The sequence below is a fragment of the Arachis ipaensis genome, chromosome B6 (assembly GCF_059453495.1).
Source record: "Arachis ipaensis isolate K30076 ecotype BB chromosome B6, ASM5945349v1, whole genome shotgun sequence".
Classification (NCBI taxonomy): Eukaryota; Viridiplantae; Streptophyta; class Magnoliopsida; order Fabales; family Fabaceae; genus Arachis; species Arachis ipaensis.
The window spans coordinates 33964909-33981979 of NC_142441.1; the positions used below are offsets into that span (position 1 = coordinate 33964909).

Consider the following 17071-nt stretch of genomic DNA (forward strand, 5'->3'; position numbering starts at 1 on the left):
AAGTGATTGTCAGACACACATTCATGGATTGAGGAAGGTGATGAGTGTCACTGATCATCACCTTCTCCATAGTTAGGCGTGAATGGATATCTTAGATAGGAACACGCATGTTTGAATGGAAAATAGAAATACTTGCATTAATTCATTGAGACACAGCAGAGCTCCTCACCCCCAACAATGGAGTTTAGAGACTCACGCCATTAAAGAGTACAAAGTTTTGATCTAAAATGTCATGAGATGCAAAATAAGTTTCTAAAAGTTGTTTAAATACTAAACTAGTAGCCTAGGTTTACAAAAAGTGAGTAGACTATGACAGATGGTGCAGAGATCCACTTTTGGGGCCCACTTGGTGTGTGCTGGGGCTGAGACTTAAGTAATTCACGTGCATAAGGCTGTTTTGGGCGTTCAACGCCAGGTTTGGATCCATTTCTGGCGTTGAACTCCAACTTTTGATCCTTTTCTGGCGCTGGACGCCAGAATTGGGCAGAGAACTGGCGTTGAACGCCAGTTTACGTCATCTATCCTTGAGCAAAGTATGGACTATTATATATTGCTGGAAATCTCTGGATGTCTACTTTCCAATGCAATTGGAAGCACACCATTTCGAGTTCTGTAGCTCTAGAAAATCCACTTTGAGTGCAGGGAGGTCAGAATCCAACAGCATCAGCAGTCCTTTTTCAGCCTGAATCAGATTTTTGCTCAGCTCCCTCAATTTCAGCCAGAAAAATACCTGAAATTACAGAAAAACACACAACTCATAGTAAAGTCCAGAAATATGAATTTTTCCTAAAAACTAATGGAAATAAACTAAAAACTCACTAAAACATACTAAAAACTATATGAAATTAACCCCAAAAAGCGTATAAAATATCCGCTCATCACTCATTCTTTACTATTGTCACTCCAGACTTCTTAGGCACCACTTGTATTGGACTGACCCATTCACTGTCTGAGATGGGGTAAATGATATCTGCTTCAAGTAGCCTGGTTACTTCTTTCTTGACAACTTCTAAGATGGTGGGATTCAATCTTCTTTGAGGCTGACGGACAGGTTTCGATTCCTCTTCTAAATATATTCTGTGTTCACAAATTTGAGGGCTGATGCCTACTGTATCCACCAGGCTCCATCCAATTGCTTTCTTATGTTTTCTCAGCACACTGAGCAGTTGTTCTTCTTATTGCGAAGTGAGTTCCCTTGCAATGATAACTGGGAACTTCTGATTATCCTCAAGGTAAGTGGTGCACGAAATTGTGATTCTTCAATGGCGCCAACAACTTGGTACGAACAATTGTAATCTCACTTCTTTTTCACAACTTCGCACAACTAACCAGCAAGTGCACTGGGTCGTCCAAGTAATAAACCTTACGTGAGTAAGGGTCGATCCCACGGAGATTGTTGGCTTGAAGTAAGCTATGGTCATCTTGTAAATCTCAGTCAGGCAGATTCAAATGGTTATGGAGAATTGATAATTAAACGATGAATAAAGTATAAAATAAGATAGATATACTTATGTAATTCATTGGTGAGAATTTCAGATAAGCGCATGAAGATGCTTTGTTCCTCCTGAACTTCTGCTTTCCTATTGTCTTCATCCAATCATTCATACTCCTTTCCATGGCAAGCTGTATGTTGGGTTTTAACGTTGTCAATGGCTACCTCCCATCCTCTCAGTGAAAATGGTCCAAATGCGCTGTCACCGCACGGCTAATCATCTGTCGGTTTTCGATCATGTTGGAATAGGATCCATTGATCCTTTTGCGTCTGTCACTACGCCCAACACTCGCGAGTTTGAAGCTCGTCACAGTCATCCCTTCCCAGATCCTACTTGGAATACCACAGACAAGGTTTAGACTTTCTGGATCTCAGGAATGACCGCCAATAATTCTAGCTTATACCACGAAGACTCCGATCTTTCGGAATGGAGGCTAAGAGATACACACTCAAGCTATTGCAGATAGAACGGAAGTGGTTGTCAGGCACGCGTTCATAGGTGAGAATGATGATAAGTGTCACGGATCATCACATTCATCAGGTTGAAGTGCGAGTGAATATCTTGGAATAAGAATAAGCTTTAATTGAATAGAAAAACAATAGTACTTTGCATTAATTCATGAAGAATAGTAGAGCTCCACACCTTAATCTATGGTGTGTAGAAACTCCACCATTGAAAATACATAAGAATAAATAGTGTTCATTGGCTTCGGTCCCAAAGGGGGAACCAGAATAACCAAGATTGACCGTGATTAGATGAAAATACAATAGCAAAAGGTCCTATTTATAGAGAACTAGTAGCCTAGGGTTTACAGAAATGAGTAAATGATGCAGAAATCCACTTCCGGGCTCACCTGATGTGTGCTTGGGCTGAGCATTGAAGCTTTCACATGTAGAGACTTTTCTTGGAGTTAAACGCCAGTTTTGGTGCCAGTTTGGGCGTTTAACTCCAGCTTTTATGCCAGTTCTGGCGTTTTGATGCCAGAATTTTTATGCTGACTTGGAACGCCGGTTTGGGCCATCAAATCTCGGGTGAAGTATAGACTATTATATATTGCTGGAAAGCCCAGGATGTCTACTTTTCAAAGCAATTGAGAGCGCGCCAATTGGGCTTCTGTAGCTCCAGAAAATCTACTTCGAGTACAGGGAGGTCAGAATCCAACAGCATCTGCAGTCCTTTTTCAGCCTCTGAATAAGATTTTTGCTCAGGTCCCTCAATTTCAGCCAGAAAATACCTGAAATCATAGAAAAACACACAAACTCATAGTAAAGTCCAGAAATATGATTTTTATTTAAAAACTTATAAAAATATAATAAAAACTAACTAAAACATACTAAAAACTACCTAAAAATAATGCCAAAAAGCGTATAAATTATCCGCTCATCACAACACCAAACTTAAATTGTTGCTTGTCCCCAAGTAACTGAAAATCAAATGGGATAAAAAAAGAGAATATACTATAAATTATAAATTATCAATGAAACTTAGCTCCAATTAGATGAGCGGGACTAGTAGCTTTTTGCCTCTGAACAGTTTTGGCATCTCACTTTATCCTTTCAAGTTTAGAATGATTGGTGATGAGCGGATAATTTATACGCTTTTTGACATTATTTTTAGTATGTTTTTAGTAGGATCTAGTTACTTTTAGGGATGTTTTCATTAGTTTTTATGTTAAATTCACATTTCTGGACTTTACTATGAGTTTGTGTATTTTTCTGTGATTTCAGGTATTTTCTGGCTGAAATTGAGGGACTTGAGCAAAAATCTGATTCAGAGGTTGAAGAAGGACTGCTGATGCTGTTGGATTCTGACCTCCCTGCACTCAAAGTGGATTTTCTGGAGCTACAGAACTCGAAATGGCGCGCTTCCAATTGCGTTGGAAAGTAGACATCCAGGGCTTTCCAGCAATATATAATAGTCCATACTTTGGCCAAGAATTGACGACATAAACTGGCGTTCAACGCCAGCTTTCTACCCAAATCTGGCGTCCAGCGCCAGAAAAGGAGCCAAAACCAGAGTTGAACGCCCAAACTGGCACAAAAGCTGGCGTTCAACTCCAAGAGGGACCTCTACACGTGCAACACTCAGGCTCAGCCCAAACACACACCAAGTGGGCCCAGGAAGTGGATTTATGCATCAATTACTTACTCATGTAAACCCTAGTAGCTAGTTTATTATAAATAGGACCTCTTACTATTGTATTAGGCATCCTGGATCCTGGATTATATTCTGATCCTGTGATCACGTTTTGGGGGCTGGCCATCTCGGCCATGCCTGGACCTTCACTTATGTATTTTCATACGGTAGAGTTTCTACACTCCATAGATTAAGGTGTGGAGCTCTGCTGTTCCTCAAAGATTAATGCAAAGTACTACTGCTTTCTATTCAATTCATCTTATTTCGCTTCTAAGATATCCATTCGCACCCAAGAACGTGATGAAGGTGATGATTATGTGTGACGCTCATCATCCTTCTCCCTTATGAACGCGTGCCTGACAAACACTTCTGTTCTACATGAATTAAGCTAGAATGAATATCTCTTAGATCTCCTAACCAGAATCTCCGTGGCGTAAGCTAGAATGATGGCGGCATTCAAGAGAATCCGGAAGGTCTAAACCTTGTCTGTGGTATTCCGAGTAGGATTCAATGATTGAATGACTGTGACGAGCTCCTAACTCGCGATTGCAGGGCGTTAGTGACAGACGCAAAAGGATAGTAAATCCTATTCCAGCATGATCGAGAACCGACAGATGAATAGCCGTGCCGTGACAGGGTGCGTGAGCATATTATTCACTGAGAGGATAAGATGAAGCCATTGACAAGGGTGATGCCTCCAGACGATTAGCCGTGCCGTGACAGGGCATTGGATCATTTTCCCGAGAGATGACCGAAAGTAGCCATTGACAGTGGTGATGTATCACATAAAGCCAGCCATGGAAAGGAGTAAGACTGATTGGATGAAGATAGCAGGAAAGCAGAGGTTCAGAGGAACGAAAAGCATCTCCATTCGCTTATCTGAAATTCCTACCAATGAATTACATAAGTACCTCTATCCCTAGTCTTTTATTTATTATTCGAAAACACCATTATCACATTATATCTGCCTGACTGAGATTTACAAGGTGACCATAGTTTGCTTCATACCGACAATCTCCGTGGGATTCGACCCTTACTCACGTAAGGTATTACTTGGACGACCCAGTGCACTTGCTAGTTAGTTGTATCGAAGTTGTGACAATTATGAATTAAGATCAAAGCACCAAGCTTTGGAGCCATTACCAGGGATTGTTCGAGCCTGGACATCACAATTTCGTGCACCAAGTTTTTAGCGCCGTTGCCGTGGACTTAATTGTTCCTGTTTGGCGCCAAGAATCGTCTAAGATCCCAATCCCGGCAACAACACCAAGTTTTTGGCGCCGTTGCCGGGGATTGTTCGAGTTTGGACAACTGACAGTTCATCTTGTTGCTCAGATTAGGTAATTTTCTTTTTATTTTGTTTTCAAAAATCTTTCAAAAATATTTTCAAAAATCTCTCATATGTTTTCGAAAAAAAAAATGTTTTCAAAAAATTTTTATTCAAAATTTTTAAGAATGAATTCTAGTGTTTCATGAAGCATGTTGAAGCCTGGCTGGCTGTAAAGCCATGTCTATTCCTTTGGGAATGAGTATGTCAGGCATGTCATATCTGAATTACATGCTAAAGCTTGGCTGGCCATTGGCCATGTCTAGTGTTTTGGACCGGAGCTTTCATTGAAAGCTTGGCTGGCTAGTGAGCCATGTCTAATTCCTAGACTGAAGCTTTAGACTAAGAATGCAAGATTCCTGGAATTCATATTAAAAATTTTGGAATCCTTATTTTTCTTTTTCATATAATTTTCGAAAAATATAAAATAAAAATCCAAAAAAATTAGAAAATCATAAAAATAAAAAAAATTATTTTGTGTTTCTTGTTTGAGTCTTGAGTCAAGTTATAAGTTTGGTGTCAATTGCATGTGCATCTTGCATTTTTCGAAAATTTCATGCATTCATAGTGTTCTTCATGATCTTCAAGTTGTTCTTGGTAAGTCTTCTTGTTTGATCTTGATGATTTTTTGTTTTGTGTTGTATAGTGTTTATCATATGCATTCTTGAATTCTTAGTGTCTAAGCATTAAAGAATTCTAAGTTTGGTGTCTTGCATGTTTTCTTTGCATTAAAAATTTTTCAAAAATATATTCTTGATGTTCATCATGACATTCATAGTGTTCTTGGTGTTCATCTTGACATTCATAGCATTCTTGCATGCATTCATTGTTTTGATCTAAAAATTTCATGCATTGCATCTTTTTAGTGTTTTTCTCTTGCATCATAAAAATTCAAAAATAAAAAAAAATATCTTTCCCTTTTTCTCTCATCAAATTCAAAAATTTGGATTGACTTTTTCAAAAATTTTTAAAATCAAGTTGTTTCTTATGAGTCAAATCAAATTTTCAATTTGAAAATCTTATCTTTTTCAAAATCTTTTTCAAAAATCAAATCTTTTTCAAATTTCTTAGTTATTTTTGAAAATTTCAAAAATATTTTTCAAAAATATTTTTCTTATTTTTAATCAAATTTTCGAAAATAACATAAACAATTAATGTTTTGATTCAAAAATTTGAAGTTTGTTACTTGCTTGTTAAGAAAGATTCAAACTTTAAGTTCTAGAATCATATCTTGTGATTTCTTATGAATCAAGTCATTAATTGAGATTTTAAAAATCAAATCTTTTTCAAAACTAATTTCAATCATATCTTTTCAAAAATATCTTCTTATCTTATCTTTTTCAAAAATATCTTTTCAAAATATCTTTTCTAACTTCCTAACTTCTTATCTTCTTAAAAATTTGTTTCAACTAACTAACTAACTTTTTGTTTGTTTCTTAACTTTTTCAAAACTACCTAACTAACTCTCTCTCTCATTTTTCGAAAATATCTTCCCCCTTTTTCAAAATTTCTTTTTAATTAACTAATTATTTTTATTTTTAATTTCAAAAATTTTCGAAAAAAAATACTAACAATTTTCAAAAACCATTTTCAAAAATCACTAACTCCTTTTCAAAAATTTTCGAAAATTATCTCTCCTTCTCTCTCATCTTATTCTATTTATTTATTTATCTACTAACATCTCTCCCTCACATCATCACCAAATTCGAACCCCCTCTTCTATCTGTGTTTGAATTTCTTCCTCTTTTCTTCTACTCACATAAGGGAACCTCTATACTGTGGTAAAGAGAATCTCTATTATTATTATTTTTCTGTGCCTTCTTCTTTGTCATATGAGCAGGAGCAAGGATAAGAACATTCTTGTGGAAGCAGATCCAGAACCTGAAAGGACTCTGAAGAGAAAATTAAGAGAAGCTAAAATACAACAATCCAGAGATAACCTTTCAGAAATTTTCGAACAGGAAAAGGAGATGGCAGCCGAAAATAATAATAATGTAAGGAAGATGCTTGGTGACTTTACTGCACCTAATTCCAATTTACATGGAAGAAGCATCCCCATTCCTGCCATTGGAGCAAACAACTTTGAGCTGAAACCTCAATTAGTTTCTCTGATGCAGCAGAACTGCAAGTTTCATGGACTTCGATCTGAAGATCCTTTTCAGTTCTTAACTGAATTCTTGCAGATATGTGATACTGTTAAGACTAATGGAGTAGATCCTGAAGTCTACAGGCTCATGCTTTTCCCTTTTGCTGTAAGAGACAGAGCTAGATTATGGTTGGATTCTCAACCCAAAGACAGCCTGAACTCTTGGGATAAGCTGGTCACGGCTTTCTTAGCCAAGTACTTTCCTCCTCAAAAGCTGAGCAAGCTTAGAGCTGATGTTCAAACCTTCAGACAGAAAGAAGGTGAATCCCTCTATGAAGCTTGGGAAAGATACAAACAGTTGACCAAAAAGTGTCCTTCTGACATGCTTTCAGAATGGACCATCCTGGATATATTCTATGATGGTCTGTCTGAGTTATCTAAGATGTCATTGGATAATTCTGCAGGTGGATCCATTCACCTAAAGAAAACGCATGCAGAAGCTCAAGAACTCATTGACATGGTTGCTAATAACCAGTTCATGTACACTTCTGAAAGGAATCCTGTGAGTAATGGGACGCCTATGAAGAAGGGAGTTCTTGAAGTTGATACTCTGAATGCCATATTGGCTCAGAACAAAATATTGACTCAGCAAGTCAATATGATTTCTCAGAGTCTGAATGGAATGCAAGCTGCATCCAACAGTACTCAAGAGGCTTCTCCTGAAGAAGAAGCTTATGATCCTGAGAACCCTGCAATAGCAGAGGTGAACTACGTAGGTGAACCTTATGGAAACACCTATAACTCATCATGGAGAAATCATCCAAATTTTTCATGGAAGGATCAAAAGCCCCAACAAGGCTTTAATAATGGTGGAAGAAACAGGTTTAGCAATAGCAAGCCTTTTCCATCATCAACTCAGCAACAGACAGAGAACTCTGAACAAAATGCTTCTAATTTAGCAAATCTAGTCTCTGATCTATCTAAGGCCACTGTAAGTTTCATGAATGAAACAAGGTCTTCCATTAGAAATCTGGAAGCACAAGTGGGCCAGCTGAGTAAAAAGATCACTGAAATCCCTCCTAGTACTCTCCCAAGCAATACAGAAGAGAACCCAAAAGAAGAGTGCAAGGCCATTGACATAAGCGCCATGGCCGAACCTGTGAGGAGAGGAGAGGACGTGAATCCCAAGGAGGAAGACCTCCTGGGACGTCCAGTGATCAATAAGGAGCTTCCCTTTGAGGAACCAAAGGAATCTGAGGCTCATCTAGAGACCATAGAGATTCCATTGAACCTCCTTATGCCCTTCATGAGCTCTGATGAATATTCCTCTTCTGAAGAGAATGAGGATGTTACTGAAGAGCAAACTGCCAAGTTTCTTGGTGCAATCATGAAGCTGAATGCCAAATTATTTGGCATTGATACTTGGGAAGTTGAACCTCCCTTGTTCATCAATGAACTAAGTGATCTGGATCAACTGACATTGCCTCAGAAGAGACAGGATCCTGGAAAGTTCATAATACCCTGTACCATAGGCACCATGATCTTTAAGGCTCTGTGTGACCTTGGTTCAGGGATAAACCTCATGCCCCTCTCTGTAATAGAGAAACTGGGAATCTATGGGGTGCAAGCTGCTAAAATCTCGCTGGAGATGGCATACAGCTCAAGAAAATAGGCTTATGGACAAGTAGAAGATGTATTAGTAAAGGTTGAGGGCCTTTACATACCTACTGATTTCATAGTCTTGGATACTAGAAAGGAAGAGGATGAATCCATCATCCTAGGAAGACCTTTCCTGGCCACAGCAAGAGCTGTGATTGATGTTGACAGAGGTGAAATATTCCTTCAATGGAATGAGGACTCCCTTGTGTTTAAAACTCAAGGATCCCCCTCTGCAACCATGGAGAGGAAGCAGAAAAATCTTCTCTCCAAGCAGAGTCAACCAGAGCCCCCACAGTCAAACTCTAAGTTTGGTGTTGGAGAGTCTCAACAAAGCTCTGCACATCTGTGAGGCTCCATGAGAGCCCACTGTCAAGCTATTGACATTAAAGAAGCGCTTGTTGGGAGGCAACCCAATGTTTATCTAATTCTTATTTTTATTATTTTTCATGTTTTCTTAGGTTCATGATCATGTGGAGTCACAAAATAAATATAAAAATTGAAAACGGAATCAAAACAGCAGAAGAAAAATCACACCTTGGAGGAGCATCTGTCTGGCGTTCAGCGCCAGAACAGAGCATGGTTCTGGCGCTGAACGCCCAAAATGGGCAGCTTCTGGGCGCTGAACGCCAGAAATGGCACACAGATGGGCGTTGAACGCCCGAAATGGCCACCAACCTGGCGCTGAACGCCCAGAGTTGTGTACAAAGGCATTTTTACATGCCTAATGGGTGCAGGGATGTAAATCCTTGAACACCTCAGGATCTGTGGACCCCACAGGATCCCCACCTACCTCCACTCACTTCTTCTCACCACTCTCTTTCACACAACCCCATAAACACTCTTCCCCAAAAACCCTTCACCAATTACCTCAAACTCTCTTCCCCATCACCTCTTCACCACTCACATCCATCTACTCTTCCCCATAAACCTACCTCATAAACTCCACCTACCTTCAAAATTCAAAACCAATTTCCCACCCAAACCCACCCATATGGCCAAACCTTAACCCCCCCTCCCTTCCCTATATAAAGACCTCCATTCTTCATCAAATTCACACAACACACCCCTCCACACTCTCCTTGGCCGAAACCACATCTCCCTCTCCCTCTCCATATTTCTTCTTCTTTTTCTTCTATTCTTTTGTTTATTGCTCGAGGGCGAGCAATATTCTAAGTTTGGTGTGGTAAAAGCATAGCTTTTTTGTTTTTCCATTACCATTGATGGCACCCAAGACCGGAGAATCCTCTAGAAGAGGGAAAGGGAAGACAAAAGCTTCCACATCCGAGTCATGGGAGATGGAAAGATTCATCTCCAAAGCCCATCAAGACCACTTCTATGATGTTGTGGCCAAGAAGAAGGTGATCCCTGAGGTCCCTTTCAAACTCAAAAGAAATGAGTATCCGGAGATCCGACATGAAATTCAAAGAAGAGGTTGGGAAGTTCTAACAAATCCCATCCAACAAGTCGGCATCCTAATGGTTCAAGAGTTCTATGCCAATGCATGGATCACCAAGAACCATGATCAAAGTAAGAACCCGGATCCAAAGAACTATGTTACAATGGTTCGGGGGAGATACTTAGATTTTAGTCCGGAGAATGTGAGGTTGGCGTTCAACTTGCCGAACATGGAAGAGAATGCACGCCCCTACACAAGGAGAGTCAACTTTGATCAAAGGTTGGACCAAGTCCTTATGGACATATGTGTAGAAGGAGCTCAATGGAAGATTGACTCCAAAGGCAAGCCGGTTCAACTAAGAAGATTGGACCTCAAGCCTGTAGCTAGAGGATGGTTGGAGTTCATTCAATGCTCAATCATTCCCGCTAGCAACCGGTCTGAAGTTACTATAGACCGGGCCATCATGATCCATAGCATCATGATTGGAGAAGAGGTGGAAGTTCATGAGATCATACCTCAAGAACTCTACAAGGTGGCTGACAAGTCCTCCACTATGGCAAGGTTAGCCTTTCCTCACCTCATCTGCCACCTATGCAATTCGGCTGGGATTGACATAGAGGGAGATATCCTCATCAAAGAGGACAAGCCCATCACTAAGAAAAAGATGGAGCAAGCAAGAGAGCCCAGTCATGGAGCTCAAGAGGCGCAAGAAGCTCATTTCCATGAGATCCCTGAGATGCCTCAAATGCACTTTCCTCCACAAGATTATTGGGAGCAAATCAACACCTCCCTAGGAGAATTGAGTTCCAATATGGGACAACTAACGGTGGAACATCAAGAGCACTCCATCATGCTTCATGGAATAAGAGAAGATCAAAAAGCAATGAGGGAGGAACAACAAAGACAAGGAAGAGACATAGAAGAGCTCAAGGACATCATTGGTTCCTCAAGAAGGAAACGCCACCATCACTAAGGTGGACTCATTCCTTGTTCTTATTTCTTCTGTTTTTCGTTTTCTATGTTATGTGCTTATCCATGTTTGTGTCTTCATTACATGATCAGTAGTAGTTAGTAACTTTGTCTTAAAGATATGAATGTCCTATGAATCCATCACCTCTCTTAAAAGAAAAATGTTTTAATTCAAAAGAACAAGAAGTACATGAGTTTCGAATTTATCCTTGAACTTAGTTTAATTATATTGATGTGGTGACAATGCTTCTTGTTTTCTGAATGTATGCTTGAACAGTGCATATGTCTTTTGAAGTTGTTGTTTAAGAATGTTAAATATGTTGGCTCTTGAAAGAATGATGACTAGGAGACATGTTATTTGATAATCTGAAAAATCATAAAAATGATTCTTGAAGCAAGAAAAAGCAGCAAAGAACAAAGCTTGCAAAAAAAAAATAGAAAGAAAAAGAAAAAGCAAGCAGAAAAAGCCAAAGCTCTTAAAACCAAAAGGCAAGGGCAATAAAAAGGATCCCAAGGCTTTGAGCATCAATGGATAGGAGGGCCTAAAGGAATAAAATCCTGGTCTAAGTGGCTAAACCAAGCTGTCCCTAACCATGTGCTTGTGGCGTGTAGGTGTCAAGTGAAAACTTAAGACTGAGCGGTTAAAGTCAAGGTCCAAAGCAAAAAAAGAGTGTGCTTAAGAACCCTGGACACCTCTAATTGGGGACTTTAGCAAAGCTGAGTCACAATCTGAAAAGGTTCACCCAATTATGTGTCTGTGGCATTTATGTATCCGGTGGTAATACTGGAAAACAAAGTGCTTAGGGCCACGGCCAAGACTCATAAAGAAGCTGTGTTCAAGAATCATCATACTGAACTAGGAGAGTCAATGACACTATTCGAAATCTGAAGTTCCTATAGATGCCAATCATTCTGAACCTCAATGGATAGAGTGAGATGCCAAAACTATTCAAGAGGCAAAAAGCTATAAGTCCCGCTCATATGATTGAAGCTCTGTTTCATTGATAGTTTGGAATTTATAGTATATTCTCTTCTTTTTATCCTATTTGATTTTCAGTTGCTTGGGGACAAGCAACAATTTAAGTTTGGTGTTGTGATGAGCGGATAATTTATACGCTTTTTGACATTGTTTTTAGTATGTTTTTAGTAGGATCTAGTTACTTTTAGGGATGTTTTCATTAGTTTTTATGTTAAATTCACATTTCTGGACTTTACTATGAGTTTGTGTATTTTTCTGTGATTTCAGGTATTTTCTGGCTGAAATTGAGGGACTTGAGCAAAAATCTGATTCAGAGGTTGAAGAAGGACTGCTGATGCTGTTGGATTCTGACCTCCCTGCACTCAAAGTAGATTTTCTGGAGCTATAGAACTCGAAATGGCGCGCTTCCAATTGCGTTGGAAAGTAGACATCCAGGGCTTTGCAGCAATATATAATAGTCCGTACTTTGGCCAAGAATTGACGACGTAAACTGGCGTTCAACGCCAGCTTTCTACCCAAATCTGGCATCCAGCGCCAGAAAAGGAGCCAAAACCAGAGTTGAACGCCCAAACTGGCACAAAAGCTGGCGTTCAACTCCAAGAGGGACCTCTACACGTGCAACACTCAGGCTCAGCCCAAACACACACCAAGTGGGCCCAGGAAGTGGATTTATGCATCAATTACTTACTCATGTAAACTCTAGTAGCTAGTTTATTATAAATAGGACCTCTTACTATTGTATTAGGCATCCTGGATCCTGGATTGTATTCTGATCCTGTGATCACGTTTTGGGAGCTGGCCATCTCGGCCATGCCGGGACCTTCACTTATGTATTTTCATACGGTAAAGTTTCTACACTCCATAGATTAAGGTGTGGAGCTCTGCTGTTCCTCAAAGATTAATGCAAAGTACTACTGCTTTCTATTCAATTCATCTTATTTCGCTTCTAAGATATCCATTCGCACCCAAGAACGTGATGAAGGTGATGATTATGTGTGACGCTCATCATCCTTCTCCCTTATGAACGCGTGCCTGACAAACACTTCTGTTCTACATGAATTAAGCTAGAATGAATATCTCTTAGATCTCCTAACCAGAATCTTCGTGGCGTAAGCTAGAATGATGGCGGCATTCAAGAGAATCCGGAAGGTCTAAACCTTGTCTGTGGTATTCCGAGTAGGATTCAATGATTGAATGACTGTGACGAGCTCCTAACTCGCGATTGCAGGGCGTTAGTGACAGACGCAAAAGGATAGTAAATCCTATTCCAGCATGATCGAGAACCGACAGATGAATAGCCGTGCCGTGACAGGGTGCGTGAGCATATTATTCACTGAGAGGATAAGATGAAGCCATTGACAAGGGTGATGCCTCCAGATGATTAGCCGTGCCGTGACAGGGCATTGGATCATTTTCCCGAGAGATGACCGAAAGTAGCCATTGACAGTGGTGATGTATCACATAAAGCCAGCCATGGAAAGGAGTAAGACTGATTGGATGAAGATAGCAGGAAAGCAGAGGTTCAGAGGAACGAAAAGCATCTCCATTCGCTTATCTGAAATTCCTACCAATGAATTACATAAGTACCTCTATCCCTAGTCTTTTATTTATTATTCGAAAACACCATTATCACTTTATATCTGCCTGACTGAGATTTACAAGGTGACCATAGTTTGCTTCATACCGACAATCTCCGTGGGATTCGACCCTTACTCACGTAAGGTATTACTTGGACGACCCAGTGCACTTGCTGGTTAGTTGTATCGAAGTTGTGACAATTATGAATTAAGATCAAAGCACCAAGCTTTGGAGCCATTACCAGGGATTGTTCGAGCCTGGACATCACAATTTCGTGCACCAATTGGCATCTATAGGAACTCAGAATTTAGATAGTGTTATTGATTCTCCTAGTTCAGTATTGTTGATTCTTGAACACAGTTACTTTATGAGTCTTGGCCATGGCCCTAAACACTTTGTTTTCCAATATTACCACCGGATACATAAATGCCACAGACACATAACTGGGTGAACCTTTTTAGATTCTGACTGAGCTTTGCTAGAGTCCCCAATTAGAGGTGTCCAGAGCTCTTAAGCACACTCTTTTTGCTTTGGACCACGACTTTAACCGCTCAATCTCAAGCTTTTCACTTGACACCTTCACGCCACAAGCACATGGTTAGGGACAGCTTGGTTTAGCCGCTTAGGCCAGGATTTTATTCCTGTGGGCCCTCCTATCCATTAATGCTCAAAGCCTTGGATCCTTTTTATTTTTCCCTTGCCTTTTGGTTTAAAGGGCTATTGGCTTTTTCTGCTTGCTTTTTCTTTTTCTTTTCGCCATTTTTTTTCGCAAGCTTCTTCTTTTTCACTGCTTTTTCTTGCTTCAAGAATAAATTTTATGATTTTTCAGATCATCAATAACATTTCTCCTTTTTCATTATTCTTTCAAGAGTCAACAATTTTAACATTCATAAATAAAAAATTCAAAAATATGCACTGTTCAAGCATTCATTCAGAAAACAAAAAGTATTGTCACCAAATCAAAATAATTAAACTAATTTCAAGGATTAATTCGAAATCATGTACTTCTTGTTCTTTTGTGGTTAAAACATTTTTCATTCAAGAAAGGTGATGGATTCATAGGACATTCATAGCTTTAAGGCATAGACACGTAAACATTAATGATCATGTAATAAAGACACAAACATAAATAAAACAAAGCATAATTTCCGAAAAACAGAAAAATAAGAACAAGGAAATTAAAGAACGGGTCCACCTTAGTGATGGCGGCTTGTTCTTCCTCTTGAAGATCTTATGGAGTGCTTGAGCTCCTCAATGTCTCTTCCTTGCCTTTGTTGCTCCTCCCTCATGACTCTTTGGTCTTCTCTAATTTCATGGAGGAGGATGGAATGCTCTTGGTGCTCCACCCTTAGTTGTCCCATATTGGAACTTAATTCTCCTAGGGAGGTGTTGATTTGCTCCCAAAAATTTTGTGGAGGAAAGTGCATCCCTTGAGGCATCTCAGGGATTTCATGATGAGGAATTTCCTCATGCTCTTGTTGAGGTCCATGAGTGGACTCTCTTGCTTGCTCCATCCTTTTCTTAGTGATGGACTTGTCCTCATCAATGAGGATGTCTTCCTCTATGTCAATTCCAGCTGAATTGCAGAGGTGACAAATGAGGTGAGGGAAGGCTAACCTTGCCAAAGTAGAGGACTTGTCCGCCACCTTGTAGAGTTCTAGGGATATAACCTCATGAACTTCTACTTCCTCTCCGATCATGATGCTATGGATCATAATAGTCCGGTCTATAGTAACTTCAGACCGGTTGCTAGTGGGAATGATTGAGCGTTGGATGAACTCCAACCATCCCCTAGTCACGGGCTTGAGGTCATGCCTTCTTAGTTGAACCGAATTCCCTCTTGAATCTCTCTTCCATTAAGCGCCCTCTTCACAAATGTCTATGAGGACTTGGTCCAACCTTTGATCAAAGTGACCCTTCTAGTGTAGGGGCATGCATCTCCTTGCATCATGGGCAGGTTGAATGCCAACCTTACATTTTCCGGACTGAAATCTAAGCATTTCCCCCGGACCATTGTAAGCCAATTCTTTGGGTCTGGGTTCACACTTTGATCATGGTTCTTGGTGATCCATGCATTGGCATAGAACTCTTAAACCATTAAGATCCCGACTTGTTGAATGAGATTGGTAAAAACTTCCCAACCTCTTCTTCGAATCTTATGTTGGATCTCCAGATAGTCACCCTTTTTGAGTTTGAAATGGACCTCGGGGATCATCTTCTTCTTGGCCACAACTTCATAGAAGTGATCTTGATGCACCCTTGAGATGAATCTCTCCATCTCCCATGACTCGGAGGTGGAAGCTTTTGCCTTTTCTTTCCTCTTTCTTGAGGTTTCTCCGGCCTTTGGTGCCATAAATGGTTATGGAAAAATAAAAAGCAACACTTTTACCACACCAAAATTAGAAGGTTTGCTCGTCCTCGAGCAAAAGAAGAAAGAAAAGAGTAGAAGAAGAAGATGGATTAGATGGAGGGGGTTTAGTGGTTCGGCCAAGGGGGAGAGGTAGTGTGTATGATGTATGAAAATGAAGGAGTGAATATTGGTTTATATAGGAGTGGAGAGAGGGGTAGGGTTCGGCCATGTATGGGTGGGTTTGGGAGGGAAAGTGGTTTGAATTTGAATGGTGAGGTAGGTGGGATTTTATGATGGATGGATGTGGATTGGTGAAGAGATTATGGAGAAGAGGGTAGGATTTGATAGGTGAGGGGTTTTTGGGGAAGAGGTATTGAGGTGATTGGTGAAGGATATTTGGGGAAGGGTGTTATAGGAAGGTGTGAAGAAGAGAGAGAGAGAGAGGTGAGGTAGGTGGAGATCCGGTGGGGTCCACAGATCTTGAGGTGTCAAGGATTTCTCATCCATGCACCATGTGGCGTGTAAACGCCCCCTTGATTGCCAATCCTGGTGTTAAACACCAGGTTGCTGCCCATTTCTGGCATTTAACGCCAGCTTATCTTCCTTTTTTTGCGCTAAACGCCAGCTTTTTGCCCTTTTCCGGCATTAAACGCCAGCTTTGTGCCCCTTTCTGGCGTTAAACGCCAGTCTGGTGCCCATTTCTGGTGTTAAACGCCCAAAATGGTGCCAGACTGGGCATTTAACGCCCATTCTGCTACCTTTACTGGCGTTTAAATGCCAGTAAGCTTTTCCTCCAGGGTGTGCTATTTTTAATACTATTTTTCATTCTGTTTTTGCTTTTTCAGTTGTTTTTGTGGCTTCACATGATTATTAACCTACAGAAAACATAAAATAACAATGGACAATAAATAGATAAAATTAAATAAAATTAGGTTACCTCCCAACAAGCGCTTATTTAATGTCAATAGCTTGACAGTGGGCTCTCATGGAGCCTCACAGATACTCAGAGCATGATGATGACCTCCCAACACCAAACTTAGAGTTTGAATGTGGGGGCTCTAAACACAAGGGAGTCCTCATTCACTTGAAGGACCAATT

General features: G+C 40.1%; 1 non-coding gene across 1 annotated transcript; it reads right to left on the minus strand.

The window, feature by feature from the left end:
• Positions 1-7322: 7322 nt before the first annotated feature.
• On the minus strand, positions 7323-7430 carry LOC148555100 (small nucleolar RNA R71). Its single transcript, XR_015887271.1, has one exon. It is a non-coding gene; the product is annotated as a small nucleolar RNA R71 (small nucleolar RNA).
• Between the last annotated feature and the right edge of the window lie 9641 nt (positions 7431-17071).